The 17,788-nt window shown below is 36.8% G+C and overlaps 1 protein-coding gene across 3 annotated transcripts in view; it reads right to left on the bottom strand.

Annotated features, from left to right (window-relative positions):
• THSD7A (thrombospondin type 1 domain containing 7A) overlaps positions 1 to 17,788 on the bottom strand; it is a 446,765-nt gene that overhangs the window by 188,388 nt on the left and 240,589 nt on the right. The window lies entirely within an intron of this gene.

Below are 17,788 nucleotides of genomic sequence, written 5' to 3'. Positions count from 1 at the left end.
GTTTCTCAGTTGAATATTCTGATTTTATCTTGTCAATTATGGGAGTTGAGGAGACTGATGGTGGGGAAGGAGCTAGCACATGAACACTAGCTGTGCTGTAAAAGGTATGGACAGACTTCTCAGAAACCACTTTCTCTGTAAAGAGCTCAACACACACTGCAGCTGGTTTGCTCTCCAATGCCACCTGTTAGCAGAGTCAGGAGGGCACTGAGTGATGGACCTATTACTGCTCTTGTCTCCAGCCTTTGCTCTGCTGGGTTGGGGTCAGCGTCTCCGCCTACCTTTTTCAGAGACTCCACTCATTGACATAGGGGTTGTTCCTTTGCCTTGAGGCCCCTATTCCTCCAATCTTCTATTGATATCATCTTAGCAAATACAAACTCCTTTAAGGATTTAGCTTCTAGATGGGCTCTCTCCTTGTTTCCAGAGCTGATGCCATTTTTCTCTATTTGTATGTTCCATTGGTCATTTTAGGGACTTAGAAAAAGAGGTCCACATGCCTATGCTCACAATGCCATATTTCCTGGAAAAAAACTACTGTCATGTCTTGACTCCAATAAAACAGAACAGTGCTATCTTTTTAAGTATTTATAGGAACAAACATATGTCACCTAATTTCTCTGAGTGACCCTGATTCATATAAGATAAGAATATTTAAAAATACATGAGATTGTTCAAAATATGCATCTTCATAGCAGTGTCAATCATGTTAAGATTTAAATTTCAGAAACTGTATCAACAGCCTGACAAAGACCTCACTCCCCTACTACAAAGATGTACCATCTGCTCCAACATTGCAAATATGCAGTCAGGTTCCCCTCCCCTTTTTAAAACAGGACACGTTGTAGCACTGTCTATGTAAAACTCACCCTGAAATCTCCCAACAACACGTTATTGTTGACTTAAATCCCCACTTACAACGTCCTTAACTTGGAAAGTAACATTACTGGATAGTATAAATTAAGAGAAGCAGTTTGGTACTTGTATGTTATCAAAATACAATGACAGAGAATCTTAGCAGTTAGAATTTCAAAGAATTGCAACATTTGTTTCAAAGTGAGTAATGAAAAAGAATTGAAATATCCAATCAAATAAGGTCTGTAACCAGCTCCACATATTTGCTATAAGCATTATTCTGATGACCAAATGTATTAGTCAGCTAGGGAGGCCGTAACAAAATACCACAGCCTAAGTGGCTTAAGTAGCAGAAGTTTATATTCTGACAATTCCAGAGGCTTGAAGTCTAAGATCAAGGTAGTGCAGAGTAGAGGTGTGGCAAGAATTGCAAACAACTGCCTTCTTGTTGTGTCCTCACCTGGCCCTTTCTCTGTGTGCACACATCCCTGGTGTGTCTTCCTCTTCTTGCAAGGACACCACTCCCATTGGATTCAGGTTCCACTCATTTGACTTCATTTAACCTTAATTACCTCTTTACAGGCCCTGTCTCCAAAAAATGTCACAACGGGGGTTAGGACCTCAGCATGTGATTTTTTTTTTGGGGGGGGAGCACAGTTCAGTCCATAACATCAAGCTTGATGGAATATTAAAGAGAGAAATAATTTGCAAATAAGGACTTAAATGAAGTCCAGTGTGCGACCATATTCACTGCCATATCTTATCCACTCTTCCCTGTTCTTCTGGGGGGAAAAATCTACACTGAACTTGCACTCATTCAAGTTTTTCCACAGCAGATTGCTGCTGCTATTACTATCTGACCACACCTTACTTAGAAGCAGACCAAGGTAAATATCTCCAGTCTGAGACTTTCTGTTTTTCCTGGAAATTTCCATTATATTCTCAAAAGCTCCGTGTATAGAATCCGATTTCCCAATCATTGTGTAGACAGATGAACTTTCCAAAAGTTTTTAGAGAAGTTTTAAGACTTCTCCTTCTAATGTCTTGGAGTTAAAAAATAAAATACAACCTGGAACAAGCAGGTAATGACTAAAAACATGATTTGTGGGGAGCCCTGAGCTGTAACATCAACACTGCTTACTCCAACAAATGAACCATTGTTGTAATGAGCTACTTGGTTCCAGGCCCAACCAGGTTTTCTGGTCCATCTAGTTATTTTTACCTATGTCAGTTCTGATTCCAAATCTAGTTAATGTTCTCTATTTAATCCTTTGTAATTATTCTTCAATTTCTTCTTATACTTTGTCAGGATCTGGTCTGTCTCATGAATATTTACTTAATTAACTCACCAACAAATGTTTACTGAGCATCTACTATGCACAAGGAGCATACTGTACACATGGGGTGCTTAGGATTTAGTAGACAACAAAACAGAGAAAAGTGCCCGCTGTCTTGTAGCTGGCATTCTCATAAAGGGAGTGGGGAAAGAGTAGATGAACCAGAAGCTTTATAACTAACAACTGACATAGAATGGTATAAGACAAAAAGTCCTATGAAAAAAGAAAAAAAACAGAGCAGAAGAAGGGGGTGTGGGAGTATGTGTGTGGGAGGTCGGATACAATTTTAAACGGGAGGGTCACATCTAGTCTCTTTGAGAGAGAAATATTTGAGACCAGGCTGGAAGGAGAGGACAGAGTTAGCCAAGCACATGTCTGTGGAAAAAGCATTCCGGGACAGCAAAGGAAGCTGGTGTGACTGCAGTGGAAGGAGCAAGAGGCAGAGGAGTCGGAGATGGGAGAGAGGACAGGGAGACTGACTTTTACCAGGAGTGAAGCCCAGCATTGATGCAGGGCTTGCAGAAGAATGACACAGCCTGCCTTCAGATGTAAAAGACTGCTCTGCTGCCATATGCAGAATCAAGTGTGGGGGTGACATGGGACACAGGAATACCTATTAGGAAGCTATTGCGATAAATAAATCAGGCAAGAGATGACGGTCCAGGCCAGGGGGTGGAAGTGGAGATGAAGCTGTCAGATAAATATTGAAGGATGAACATGAAAAGATGCTCAAGATCCTCAGGGAAATACAAATCAAAACCACACCTGCCAGAATGGCAAAATGAACAACTCAGGAAACAAAAGATGGTGGACAGGATGTGGAGAAAGAGGAACAGTTTTGCACTGCTGGCAGGAATGCAAACTGGTGCAGTCATTCTGGAAAACAGTATGGAGGTTCCTCAAAAAATAAAAAATAGAACTACCCTAAGACCCAGCAATTACACTATTAGGTATTTATCCAAAAGATATAAAAATTCTGATTCAAAGGGGCACATGTACCCCAATGTTTATAGCAGCACTATCAACAATAGCCAAAGTATGGGGAGAGCCTAAATGTCCATCGACTGATGTGTATACACACACACACACACACACACACACACACACACACACACACGTACACACAATGGAGTATTACTTGGCAATCAAAAAGAATGAAATCTTGCCATCTGCAACTACATGGATGGAACTAAAGTGCATTATGCTAATGAAGTGAAATAAGTCAGTCAGAGAAAGATAAGTATCATATGACTTCACTCATTTGTGGAATTTAAGGAATAAAACAGATGAGCATAAGGAAAGGGAAAAAAGTAAGGCAAAAAGAGACAGGGAGGGAAACCATAAGAGACTCGTAAACATAGAGAGCAAACTGGGGGTGGCTGGGGGGGGTGATGTGTAGGGGGGATGGGCTAAATGGGTGATGGTCATTAAGGAGGTCACTTCTTAGGATGAGCACTGGGTGTTATATGCAAGTGATGAATCACTAAATTCTACTCCTGAAATCATTATTGCACTACATGTTAACTTGGATCTAAATAAAATTTAAAAATTAAAGAAAGAGGTAATCAAGTTAAAAAAATGTTGAAGGGACAGCCAGAAGAACGTCCTGAGGAATCAGTTGTAGGAGTCAAAGAGAGAAGAACCAAAAATGACCCCAAAGATTTTGGTCAAAGCAACCAATGCCTAGCCCTTTGCTGTCACTGTGTTGTTTCTCCTTGTCCTTGAGCACTTAGACTGTGATCACTCTATTCTCTCATAAGGCTCACTCAGAAGATCAGGGTCCTGTGCTCTATACATTTCAATTGCCAGAAATTGTCTCCATTCCTTCTCCCTGCACCTCCATTGTTGCCCTGCACTGCTCCACCTCCAATTAATCTACCCATTCCTGAAGCTGCCAGCTGAATCAGCAGATGTGGACTAAATGTCTGCATTTAACATTCAAACAATAGAGTTTGTGATGCTTCTAGGGTCTGCTATAGCATGAGGGCTGTTAACACTGACCTACTTGACTCCTGGTTAAGATGTGTGAAAGTGATAGTAAGATTCTTTGAAAAAGAATTCTTAAAAAAATAGCAGTAACATTTCTGAGATTGAATTCTAGCATGTATTTTTTTTTTAATTTTTAAAAATGTTTATTTATTTTTGACAGAGAGAGACAGAGCATGAGCAGGGCAGGGGCAGAGAGAGAGGGCGACACAGAATCCAAAGCAGGCTGCAGGCTCTAAGCTGTCAGCACAGAGCCCGACGCGGGGCTCAAACTCACAGACCATGAGATCATGACCTGAGCCGAAGTCAGACGCTCAACCGACTGAGCCACCCAGGTGCGCCATAGCATGTATTTCTTAAAAACAAACATAAAAGGTCGAACATGAATGAGTCACAACATTACCTGTTGGAGACCATCATCAATGTAGCCTTAGAACTTTCTGGAATGTAACAAATTTACTTGTTTCTGAGTGAGCAGAGCAGAAATCATGATTTTCGTGATCCATGCTTAACCTTTCAACAGTGACTTTCTGATTTTCAGGGCATGTAACAATTACTAGTGGTGATGGGGGATGAGGACAAGGGTTGTTTTAAGGAAGTGGACTCCTGGGTACCATCCTTGTAAATTCCAATTCACCATACTTGGATTGAAACCTAGGAATAACCTAGGAATATACATTTTCCATAAACACTTGAGCTGATTCTGATGCAAGTAATGCTCAAACCATCCTTCAAGAGACACAGCTAAGCAGGATTGGAGCCGAAGTCAATCACAAAATGCCATAGCACTGTGGCACTAAATGCTTACCTTTTAGAAAATGTTATGCATGTATCAGAACAGAGCTGCACACACTTTGGTAAAGAATTGCTTGCTATTGCTTTTGGGCCATAAGAATATTAAGAATTATTTCTCTAGTGGTATTTTATTTTTCCTATTGGTGACATATTTCTTCTTGAACATTTTTCTAAGCCTAAATCCACATTTTTATTTACGGCAGCCTATAAACTGAGTTTGGATACTTTCCCCAAGCATACATTATATTCTTTTAAAATAAAACTGCTTAGAACAAAGATACTGGAGATTCAAAAACACCTGCCGTTGCAGATCTCAAACCCCACTAGGAAATCCATCTGGAGGTTTGATATTGGTGATCTTCCTGTCTCACTTTTGTGGTCTGATAAAACTGCATCTTTGGGAGAAGGATTAAACTGTAGAAAAAGAAAGGGGATTGACTGAGAAAGATCCTTAAAACAGGTTAATTGTATATTTTACGTATTAACCCCTTATCAAGTATGTGGTTTGCAAAGACTTTCTCCCGTTCAGTAGATTGCCTTTTCATTTTGCTGATGATTTATTTTGCTGTGCAGATGTTTTTTAGTTTGATGTAGTTCCCCCTGCTTTTAGTGTCAAATCCAAAAAATCATCACCAAAACTAATATCAAGGAGTTTATCCTGTTTTGTTGTAAGAGTTTTATGGTTTCAGGTCTTATCATTAAAGTCTTTAATTCGTTTTGAGCTGAATTTTTATTAGTTATTAATGAACCCTTCTTACATTTTATCTTATGGGTTTTAACTTTTTAATCTCAGCTTTATGTCTTGTACATTTACGTTTTTTCCAATTTCTAGCCTACTACAGTCACCCCAAATCTTACTCATTTCACTTTTTCATTTTCATTTTTTATCTTAATGGAATTTTAAGTATCGTATTTATTACCTCATTACTTTTTCTCTAAATCTTTTTTTGCAATTTAAAAACTCTAATCTCTCCTACTATTATTTTTAAGTTCCTTGTTCTCATATATTTCAGATTTTCCCCCTCTGGAGAGCAAAAATGAGAGAACCTAGAGCTATTTATGTGGGATAAGGTCTTCATCTTTTACTTTGCTGACTTTCTGTTTATTCCCAAAGCATCTCTGTTTTCAAAAAATGGAATGGACTTGGTTTTTCATATTACATGTCATCCAAAGTTTACATGAAGAGCTATATGTTTTAAAATCCATTGAGTCTGACAGAGAGAATCACTGAATATGGAGGAAAAACCATATCAGCATTACAACCCACGCAAGGAGGGATTGTAGGCAAAGGGGTGGGGGAGGGCTTTAAGCTTCTGGCTTCACCTTCATGCGAGGCAGGTGACATACAATCTCAAAAGAACTTTGGAGAGGATATTTGGGACCAAATCCAAAACTAGGTATCTGGTCTCAAGTGTATTTAGCTTGGTCCTTGTGTTCTCATGTCAAGATAATTTGTCTCTGTTCTTGATGGATTCATCAAAGGACCCTCTTGGCTGCAGCTTTTTTCAGCTCCAGTCTCTGGTCAGAGAAGAATTTTCTTATGGGCTCAGCTGCATTCCAGTTAGGAGGCCACATTAATTTGTGAGGACTGGTATGAGATCAGCTGGTACATAATACATCTGAAAAGTCACAAATATAGGAAAGGAAGAAGCTGGTCTTTCCTCAAGGCTATGGGTTTGGGTCTAGTGGCTAAAGCTCTTTGGGATTGAGGAAATGGTGGAGGCTCCATAGATCCTTAATTTATCACCCAAATGGAAACGGGGATGTTATTATGAAGGATGTTACTCTGGAGCATTCTTAAAACAAAATCAAAAGGCTTGATAAGGACATAAACTTGAATAAAATATTATACCACTTCAAACAGAGACATGAATTGGCACTTAACTAGGTGCAGGGCAAAGAAAAAGTTTAGGCACAGATAAAGGAAAATCAAAAGTCATAAATCTATTCCCTAGTTTGTAAGCCATAGCAAAAATCTGAAACACATGCAAGGGAGATCTACTTTCAACTGAAGGCACTTACTAGTTCTCAACGTCTAAACTATAATTGTGTCAATGTTTTTCCCCTCCAGGACTATTGTTTAATTACACAGTTTTTGTTGAAGGAAAATTTATTCTAAATGATAGGCCTTATTTTATAGTTTAGATCATATTCGTTGAGACCTTAGTATATGCCTGGCACAATTCTAAGTGCAGTACATGGATTTTTTTCATTTAAAATTTTGACAAATCTTATAACCAGTTTATAGAGAAGGAAACAGGTTCACAGAGAGGTGAGATAACCTGTTCAATATCACATGGCTCAGGCATTCTATCTTCACAATCTATACTCTAAAATGCTGGGTAATAAATTCTTTCAGCTTTTATTTTTCTGAAGATTTCAGTTTTTCACGCCTAGTGTTGAAGAATATTTTCACCAGCTATACAAAACTGACAATTGTTTTCCAGTGAAGACACTCTTTTATTGTTTTAGGGTCTAATCATTATCTCCAATAAGATTGCAACCCTCGTTTGTTATCTTTATTCCCATGTACATATCATGTGTTTTTTCCTTTTGCTGCCTTAAAAATACTCTATCTTTAGTTGATAACAATTTTAGCACAATGTATTTTTCTTGTTGTTGTCTTTGTATTTATCCTGCTTGGGGTGTGCTGAGCTTCTTAAATCTGTAACTTTTACATCTTCATTTATAAATTTTGTTCTTTCAAACAGTTAAATTGCTAGAAAATCCTCTTGATCCTCTCAAGTTTGGCTTCATTTGGATTAAAGCTTGTTTGGTTCAGATTTGAACTTGGCTGTAACAGCATGATTCTTACTCCTAAGCCATGGTCTTTCAGGGCTGAGGTACTTAGGTATATTCTTCATCCTCATGGAGCTGGAACTCTGATACCTCCCAGCACAGCACTACCTATGTCATCACCTTTCAGCCCCCAGCCTCGCAGCACACGTCCTCAGCCAGACTTCACAGAGTCCAATCTGGCACATGAGCAGCCCAGCCCTGGACCAAGGACCTATCATTCCCCACACAGACTCCCAGACTCCACCCTCCAGCACAGAACACTCTTCCATCTACCTTACCCTGAAATTTCCAGTCACTGGACTCTGGTTCAGCAAGACTTGACACCACGCTTGCTTTCACTTTTCCTGCTCTGTGTCAGGAAAGACACTCCAGTAGAAGACAGAGATGACTGATGACCTCACAACTGTGACCACAGTCTACTGCTGCTTGCTGGTTCATGTCTAAAAACAGTCGCTTTGTATATTTTGCCCAATTTGGCAGTTATTCTTATTGAGAGAGTTTTAGTTACTTGACTATGGCTGCAAGCAGAGGCCTAACACTTTTCTTTTGCTTTTCTGAAGATTTAAAGTATTTACTTACTGGCAGATGTAATATATTTCTAAATACACATGTCTTAGAAATTTCATCTCTCCGACTATTAGAAGAAGAAGTTTTGCTAGAGTAACACTAGTTGGTAATCATATGTATCAACTCTTGAGGGTCATTACTAAGTCTATTGATTCATTTATTCAGTGAACACTTGTTGTATGTTGTCCATTCTGTGAGTGATATTTTTCCCGGAAGTAGTTTTAAGGGATTTATATTAACACATGTATTCAACAGATCATGCAGCTTGAACTATTCAGATATATGCACTTTGACATTGTTTTGAAACTTTTATTTATTTTGCCATTTCCAAGAGTGTGTGCAGGGGAGACAAGCATGCCTGACTGTTATGATTCAAGATGCCAAATAGAAAGATCAATATATGAGTTTATTCCTCAGAGGAGAATTTGGGGCTAGATATATAAATTTGGGAAGGTAAATAATACCTTGGTGATCTAAATATCACTCCTCAGTCATTGTTTCTCACATCATCCTATTTTAATACTCTGAACAGCACTTAGTGCTACCTGATAATTTCTTATTTATTTCTTGCTTATAGTCTCTTTCCAGGAAATGTGACCTCTGTGACAGAAAGAATCTTCTTTGTGCAATTCATTTCTCTATTTTTATTTTTTTTTTTAATTTTTTTTTCAACGTTTTTTATTTATTTTTGGGACAGAGAGAGACAGAGCATGAACGGGGGAGGGGCAGAGAGAGAGGGAGACACAGAATCGGAAACAGGCTCCAGGCTCCGAGCCATCAGCCCAGAGCCTGACGCGGGGCTCGAACTCACAGACCGCGAGATCGTGACCTGGCTGAAGTCGGACGCTTAACCGACTGCGCCACCCAGGCGCCCCTCATTTCTCTATTTTTAGCATTTAAACAGTGTCTACATATAGAAGACTCTCAGTAAATACTGGTTTAATAAATGAATGATTTCCTGCCATACAAAATAGAAACATGTGCATTTTCATACATGTATAGCTTTATTATCATTAAATAGGAATAACCTTAATAGATCACTGGCTCTGAGACCTAACTGGTATTTAAAAGAAGGCATACATTCTAAAACCAGTATCGTTTAGAGAGGAGGTAACTTTGTGCCCAACATTAAACTAGCTTATAATTAACAAACCTAACTTAATGGCACAGTGGTTAAGGTCACAAGTTCAGAAGCCAGACATTTTGATTCACAATCATGTTTATCATACTTACCAGCCAAAAGCCTTGGTAAAATCATTTAACTTCTCTGTTCCTCAACATTATATAAATATAGTACTTGCAGTGAGGGTCTAATAAGCAAATAAGTGTAAAACAGAACAATGTCTCATATAAATTCTCATATGACATTATTATTACTTCAGGTTAAGTCATCTAATTCATTTAATTTTATTTTTGGGAGTCATTTTATCTTGAAGAAGATACTGGAAAGGTAAATAGTGTCTGCCAAGAGATGGCATTACTGTTGAAGGTCGACAACCTGGCATGTGTTTCAGATTTTTGCTATGGCTTACAAACGAGGGAAAAGATTTATGACCTTTGATTTTCCTTTATCTGTGCCTAAAGTTTTTCTTTGCCCTGCATCTAGTTAAGCGTTGACTAATCTCTCTGTTCGAAGTGGTATAATATTTTATTCAAGTTTATGCCCTTGTCAAGCCTTTCGATTTTCTTTTAAGGATGCTAATCCTATCCTTACTTAGATGATGGCTGGAAAATGTGTCCCTGCATTTAACTGCACCTAAATAGAAACTAGAATATCAGAACTCCAGATCCTTGCGTCAGGGGATATAAGGGAACTCTGCCTCTCAATATCTATCACAGCTCTGAAGATGGTTGCCTGAGGAAAAAGCTGTATATCCATTCATTTAGATATTCTCAACTCTATCCCTGGGTTATCTCACTTATATATAGCAGAGACCTATAAATCTGTACTATATCACATCAACCCCCACTGATTTGCCTTTCCCGAGTTACACTCTCATACTTAAGTTAATGGCCTACGTTGAGGAAAACTGCTTTAAGAAAAAGCTTCCGTATAAAATTCATTGTGGTATTTATTATAAAAATGTTAATGAGGGTATAATTTAATACAGTTACAATGCCCTCTTTATGAAGGTCTACTGGTGAATTTTCTTTCTGACTCTAAAACCAGAAATTGTTGAGTTTTTCCTTTACAAATGCTTTCTATTGTCTAATGGACACTGAGAAGCTCAGAATTAATGTAGCATTCCTCTTTGCATGGACTCTTATGAGCTTAGGGCCAAAACGTGTGGTTCTACATTAAGAGAATCACTGCATCTTATGGCATGTATTTTGTACATTATCTTTATTATATTCATGATTGGCTTGATATTCTCTTTCTACTAGCATTATTCTTTTGCCCCACATTACTTGTCCATTTATCCCCTAAAGTCACTTTATCTCCTTTCATTGTACGTACTTAGATAAAACAAAGTGGGGCATAGGTAAGTATTAAAAACCACATATTGAATGCAGGAGATTTCTTTTCTAAATGTGCACAAAATAAAAGCTACTTGATGAATTCAAGTCACTCCCAAGCCATCAATATGAGTTATTTTCCCATAAAGAATATCTACTATGGGGAAATCTACATATTTTTATAGAAGACAATCATTACCTCTCTAAAGCATACCACACACAGCACAAATGCATATTGTTCATGTGAAAATATTGACTATAATTCATAGCCAGGAGCTGCAGACTTGCTTCTGACAGTGGAGAAAGTCTGGGATGAAGAATAGATCATACCAGGTGACTGGACACAAAACAGTAAAGGTACCTATTCTGTTGGACCATATGAAATTGTCACTAGTCTACGGATCTTGACCTACAAAGACAGCAATTTCGTATGATTCAATATAATACTGGTTCAAATAACCATTGACAAGAATCCCACTGACCTTACAGAACAATCTCAGGAATAAACTTCTTGAGTTGAATCCTAAAAAGGGCTTAAACTATGCTTAGTTTTCCTTCAGTTTTCTGTTATTAGAGGCGGATGTCTATGGCATTTTTATTTATTTTATTTTTATGAAAGAGAAATCATCGGATAATACAATGCACTTACTTCTGTGATTTTGGTAAAGTTGTAGACAGTGACTATACCCAGTCATTTACTCTGAAGCAAATTCACAGGGCAGGGGAGTATTACTAGATAGAGTTTAGACTCTGGAGTAAAAACAAAACAAAACAAAACATTGGCTTTGAGTTCATCCTCTGTCACTTACTATCTTAGTATGCCTAGAAAATTAATCTCCAATTATCCAATTAGTCATATATTAATGGGAAGACATTATCTATCACAACATGTTAGTTTCTTTTCTTACTCCTGTGCTATGGATATTTGGAAGACAGAAATGGATCAACAGCTTTCTTAGAGAAAAACATGATTTTATTTTCAAAGTACTTTTAGAAATTCCTCATGAAGAAAGAACTTAATTGATCCAAGCCTTTTTAACCAGACCTACCTGAGAACATGTGAAACTATGGCTTTTCTAAAAAAATTCTTTTTTTCTCCATCTCATCATTAATATTATTTGGAAGGGAAGAGTTAAGTTCTCCAGGGCATCATTCTGCCTAATCAAATGTGGTTTTAGATGCCTTGGAATCCTGGGTAACATGTGGGGCCATTGGACCAGTGTGGCATACTCGGGGTGAGCAATGGTGAAAGTGTTCTTTTTAGAGCAACCAAAAAATTCCTGGGTTCTTGTAAGCATTTCCTCCGGAATCCTGGAGCAGTAGAGTGCTGTTTAAATTTCTCCAGGATTCAGTGTCACAAATCAAAAGCAGCTGTAATTATTCCGACTCTCATAACTCCAGAAATAAAATTTGTTATATTTCTTTTTAGTTTGGATTAGTGCAAATAAAGCCCTCTCTTTCCAAGAAAGGAGCAGTTTCATCTATAATGTAAGTACCACAGGATCTTGGGATGTATTATAAAGAGAATCCACGAATTACACATCCTGTGCTGCATTTCTCAACTAGCAAGGCAAGTATCCAATTGGGCTTTTACTACATGTAAAAGGTTCAGAGTAAAACTATTTTAAAAATTCCTCCCTTTTCCTCAATTGAACCAGAAAAGTAAACACATAAACAAAAGCAATTAATATTTATTTTGGCAAAGTCTCATGCTAGGATGTGTTTTACATATACTCTCCTTAGGCCTTTGCAGAGGAAAGGAAAACAAAGGAGGAACAGAATGAAGTTGGTGAGACATAGAGATGAATCGGAAATGAAACTCTATGAATTAGATGTCCAGGAAGTAAACATCCTCTGAGGGTTTTCCCCTTCTTAAAAATATTTCTAAATGACACAATCAGCCAATGTACCCAGACCTCTGGTAGAATTATTTATTTAATACTAAATTTAGGAGGGGAAAAACACTACAACCTCCTCAGAAGCTTAAAATCTCGGGAAGTTGGCATATTCATGAAGTGATTGTAAAATAATAGAATTATATGTAATCAAGTGGTAAATTATAAATACAGAACAAGAAGGCTATAGGCTTTGGGTGAAGAAAAATCACTGAGGTCTTACAGTGTGAAAAAGATGATCTGAAATAGGAGGAGATATTTGGAGAGTTTGAGGACAATGGCTGAAGGGATTTTAATGGAGAAAATAGAGGAGCACCAAGAAACAAGGAGCAACAATGCCAACTGGTCTCTGCTGCAACAGACAGGAAAACCCTAGCCTTGAGAAAGTCCTTGTGTATAAGCAGATACAGCACAGACTGACACTTAGGACATGTAGCTTTGTTTGATCAATGGCAAAAATGTGAAACTGTAAAGTAAATCAAATGCATGTAAGAATATGGATGGTTACTTTGAGTTCTTGAATTGTGCTCAATATACAATTTTTTCACAGGTTTCTGGACCCAATAAGAGGCCTTTTTAGTGGATTCCAGGTTAATAATATAACAATATGGATCCTGTATTTCGAGTGGATTTTTGTGTGCAATAAACGGTGAAACCTTTCCAAGATGAATCTGTTGTCATGGCTTCCTTTTCCCACTGCTATTCTCCCTGGTTTATTTCCCTTTTTATTGCCCATTGCTTTTAGAAGGAATAAATATTAATGAGTTCCACAATGTAGTTTGTACTCCTCTGTTAACATTGGTGAGAGTAGCTACTCCCTACTGAGCAATCATCAGCAAGGCAGGCAATAGCCAGCCACAAACCATTTCTTTTACATTCTTAGAGAGCAGGAGTGTGCCTTGGAAAACATGCTATTCATTCACCAGTGCGCATCCCTGAGTGCTTGTTTCAAAATTCCTTCTGGTGCTATCATTCATCTACAACAGACTCTCAGGGAAGTAAGTGCTTAAGGGTTACAAAAAGCACATGTACTACAGTCACTTGACACTATCAGGTTATGTGACATTTTATCCACCATCTTTCTTTCATTAACGGAAGGACCTTTACTAATAGCTATGGTTTCATTCCATCTGGGGGTTATAGGGATGAAGATAAAACAGTATCTTCCTCTCCAATTTCCTAGCTTAACTGCTGGCAAGGTATAGTGTTTTTCTAAAGATCTGTAGCTTGGGAACCCCAAGCTAGGGCTTGATGAGTGAAAATAAGACCAGTATTAGAACTAAAAGTTCTACTTCACTTCTGAGGGCACAGTGACTTTTCCCACTCTTTCCTTGCCAGTCTAACCTCAGAAATGTGGAAAACCCGTTTTCTACACATACATGCCTTTGTTTCTGTGTCTCATCTTAAAGTACTGATTCTCTTTGGCTCCACTAGAGGTCAAAAACTTATGCTAGAATTTGGGACAGATTTATTGAGAAGTCTTAAAGCTTCAGGTTCATGTCCTTCTCATGCACAGTCCCTTTCTGGGGCCTTGGCAGAGATCTTAGTGATTTTGTATTTAGAATTTTGCATTTTTTTTAAAAAAAATAATAAGCGACCCTTAAATTATATAAACTTTGGGGCTAAGAAAACCAGGAGCTTTCCTGACCCTATCCTAGCCTCTTATATAGCTTTAGAAAGCCTTTTAAAAGGGCTCTCATTGGCTTTATAGTAAAATAAACTCCTGATTATAATCATAATGGTGCTTATAAAATAGAGGGAGATTGCTAAACTCATTCCAGACTTATAGAATCACTATCTCAGGGGATAATATCCAGGTGATAATATGCATTTTCTTAAAACATCCAGGTGATACTTAAACTGTATTCTGAGGATATATATGTCTTGGAAAAATAATTCACCGAAGGAATAAGGGTAAAGGTTCTTTATTAAGGATGCACCACGGTTGTAATGTAGTTTCAGAGCTTAATTGAAGTCTCAAACTGGTATATTTGTAGAAGTTTCTCCATGTTAGCCTTACAAAGCGTCGGTTCTGAAAATCCAGTAAACAAAACTATAGTGACAAGGCTACTTACTATCAAGCTATAAGCTCCCTGAGGACAGGCATCAAGTCTGCTTTTGTTTTAAAACATTCTATCTTCAACGTCTATCTTCAGTGATGCAATTTAATAATTGTTCAATAAGTATTTATGGAGTGAATGAAGGAATATCAAATAAGATATCCAAATTTGTAGCATTTCATCAATCAGACTGTGATTGATGTTCAGAAGAGTAACATTTGGGAGAACAGACACAGGATGAGTTTAACATTAAGTCACTGATTCCAACTGTTTGTTCCCCACACTAAGCACTTAATCATTGCAGGAACCACATAATTAACAGTGTCTTAATAAATTCAATCAATATTGTCACTGTCATCATATCATCATTATGACTACTGTTTCCTTTTAGACTGAGCATTTGGGACTTAAGTTTTGGTATGTATAAGTATTCCATTAGACTTCACACTCTTGTAGAAATCCCAGTGTTTCTAGTCTATTAACATCTTTTTGTGTCAAAATTTATTTTCCAATGTTTTATCCTTGTTAGCTTAATATTACTCACATATTTTATCACCATACCATCTATGACTCTGTTCAAGACACCAAGATAGGTAATAATACATTTTATCTTCTCTAGGTAATAATTCCTTTGTCATTATTACCTTTGCCTAGGTAATAATGCCCATGTCATTCATCTTTCCCATTACAAACTGGGAGAAACGAATGACAAAAAGGGAGATAGGTTTGACATATAGGTACTCATGAATTTTCAATGTTTCTCTCCTTCAATTTTAAAAGTTTGCAATCACATTCATACTTCATTGAACAATACCACTTTAGCAATGTAATTTTTATGGAGTTTTATGTTCCTGGAGATTATTCTTCACTCTAAAAATACTAGAGAAAATTCTGGACATTTTTTAAATTATCCAAGAAAATTTCCCATCAAATGCCATTTAATGGATTAAACCAATCTTCTGAATAGTTTTGACACTGCAAACATATATAATTTAAGTAAATCTCATGTTATTGCCTTGACAAAATAAAAATTTCAGCTGCACTTTATAGATACAGAAGGCATTACCGCCTGAGAAATACATCATGTGTCATTTGTGTGTTTACATATTTGCCAGCAACGGTGAATGTGTAGACTGATTAATCTATATTCTTAGTTTGAGAACTACAAACACTCATAATACTGATCAATGCTCTCAAAGAAACAGTAATAATTAAAACAAAATAATTTCCTGTAAAAGCTTTTGACTCTGACATATAGAAGTTATATTTGTAGATTTTTAGTCTTCTTTATCTAGTATTAATTAGATTTCTAGGAAGCAAATGAGTTTTATCTTATTTAGCAGTTGTGTTGAATTGATTTTTATTTAGTACCTTTTATTTCCTGTTGGATTGGAAAAAATACATCTTATAATATATTATTATACAAATATAATATTAATAATTATAGTTTATTTTGATAATTATTCTTACATTTTTAACATGCATAATGACTTAATATATAAGGGTGATCAAATCTGCCCCCTTTCCCAAACAATATACTCCTTATCATTTCCTCCTGTCATATATAACTGTTGCTCATTAAGAATATAGTGTTTTAATCATGTATAATATTGCTTCATCATATCTATACTTAAGTTACCCAGATATTTATCAAATTCTTTGCACATCTTGACTTCTTCTCTTGCTGATTTCAATTTCCTTCATCTTAAACATTATCACTTAGGAACTTTTTCAGTGACGGTTTCATAGAGGTCAACTTTTTCACTTCTGTCTTAATTTTGCCCATAGTTTTTGATGGTAGGTAGTTTTTAATGGTAGGATAAATAATTCTAAATTGACATTTATTTCCCTCTCAGTACTTTTAAAATATCATTTTTGTTATTTTGCCTTTTTTTCAGCTGTTGAGAATTTCACTGTTGATATATTAATTCCTTTTTAGTTAATTTTTGTCCTTTTCTTTATTCCTTTTACTTTGTCCTTACAGAACTACCTTATAGTTGATGAACTGAAATCTCACTACTCTGTATTTAAGTGTATCACTATCCTGTTTGAAAACTGTCTCTATTCATTCTGTACATTTTGTCTTTCAACAAATCTAGAAAATTCTCTCATGTCTTCTATTAGTTTTTTCATTCTGAACCTTCTTGTTTAATTCTTCATGACTTAGCTCACTTTTATTCTTAATTTCTATTTTCAGTGTTCCTTTTTTGATTAACTTCCTTACATTTGTCTTGAGTTTATTAATAACTGTTTAGCTCAATCTGTCTAATCTACCTATTTATTTCCAGTAAAAGCACTTTTAAATTCTAGAATTTCTTTTTTGTTCTTTTAAAAAAAAAATCTGGTCTTTTTTTGTGTGTGATTCATTATATTTAATGTTTTAATTTTCCCTTTACATCTTTAGTAAGTTCTAGCATATATCTTTTATGGTGTCTATCTGCTATCTCCATTATTTCCAACGTTGTGAGTCTAATCTTAATGTTTGTTAGGTATTTTAAATCCTGTTTAAAATGGATTATTTTTTCCTTGTGTAGTTTGCAGCTTTGAATGGCACATTTTATCTGGGGAAACTCTGTGGCTTAGGTTAAGGTATTCATTCCTTCAAAGATTTTGCTTTTGCTTATGTTAGGCAACTCAGTAGTACCATTTGTCATGCTATTTCTTTCTTTCTTTTTTTAGTGTATATTTATTTTTGAGAGACAGAGAGAGAGACAGAGTATGAGTGGGGGGAGGGGCAGAGAGAGAGGGAGACAGAATCTGAAGAAGGCTCCAGGCTCCAAGCTATAAGCCCAGAGCCCGACGCGGGGCTTAGACCCATGATCAGTGAGATCATGACCTGAGCCGAAGTCGGACTCTTGACCAATGAGCTACCCAGGTACCCTGCCTGATGCTATTTCTTACATTAGTTTCTCAGTTTGGTGGTCTTTGGATTCATGGAAGTTCCATAAATTTGAAACTTAATTAATTAATATGAGTACAGATCCTTACGTGGAGTTCATAGGAAAGGTTTGTTCTTGCCCTGACTTCAAACTAAGGC

The sequence above is a fragment of the Neofelis nebulosa genome, chromosome 4 (assembly GCF_028018385.1).
Source record: "Neofelis nebulosa isolate mNeoNeb1 chromosome 4, mNeoNeb1.pri, whole genome shotgun sequence".
NCBI lineage: Eukaryota > Metazoa > Chordata > Mammalia > Carnivora > Felidae > Neofelis > Neofelis nebulosa.
The sequence above is the reverse complement of the archived record's forward strand: the minus strand, read 5'-3'. Positions and strand labels throughout refer to the sequence as shown.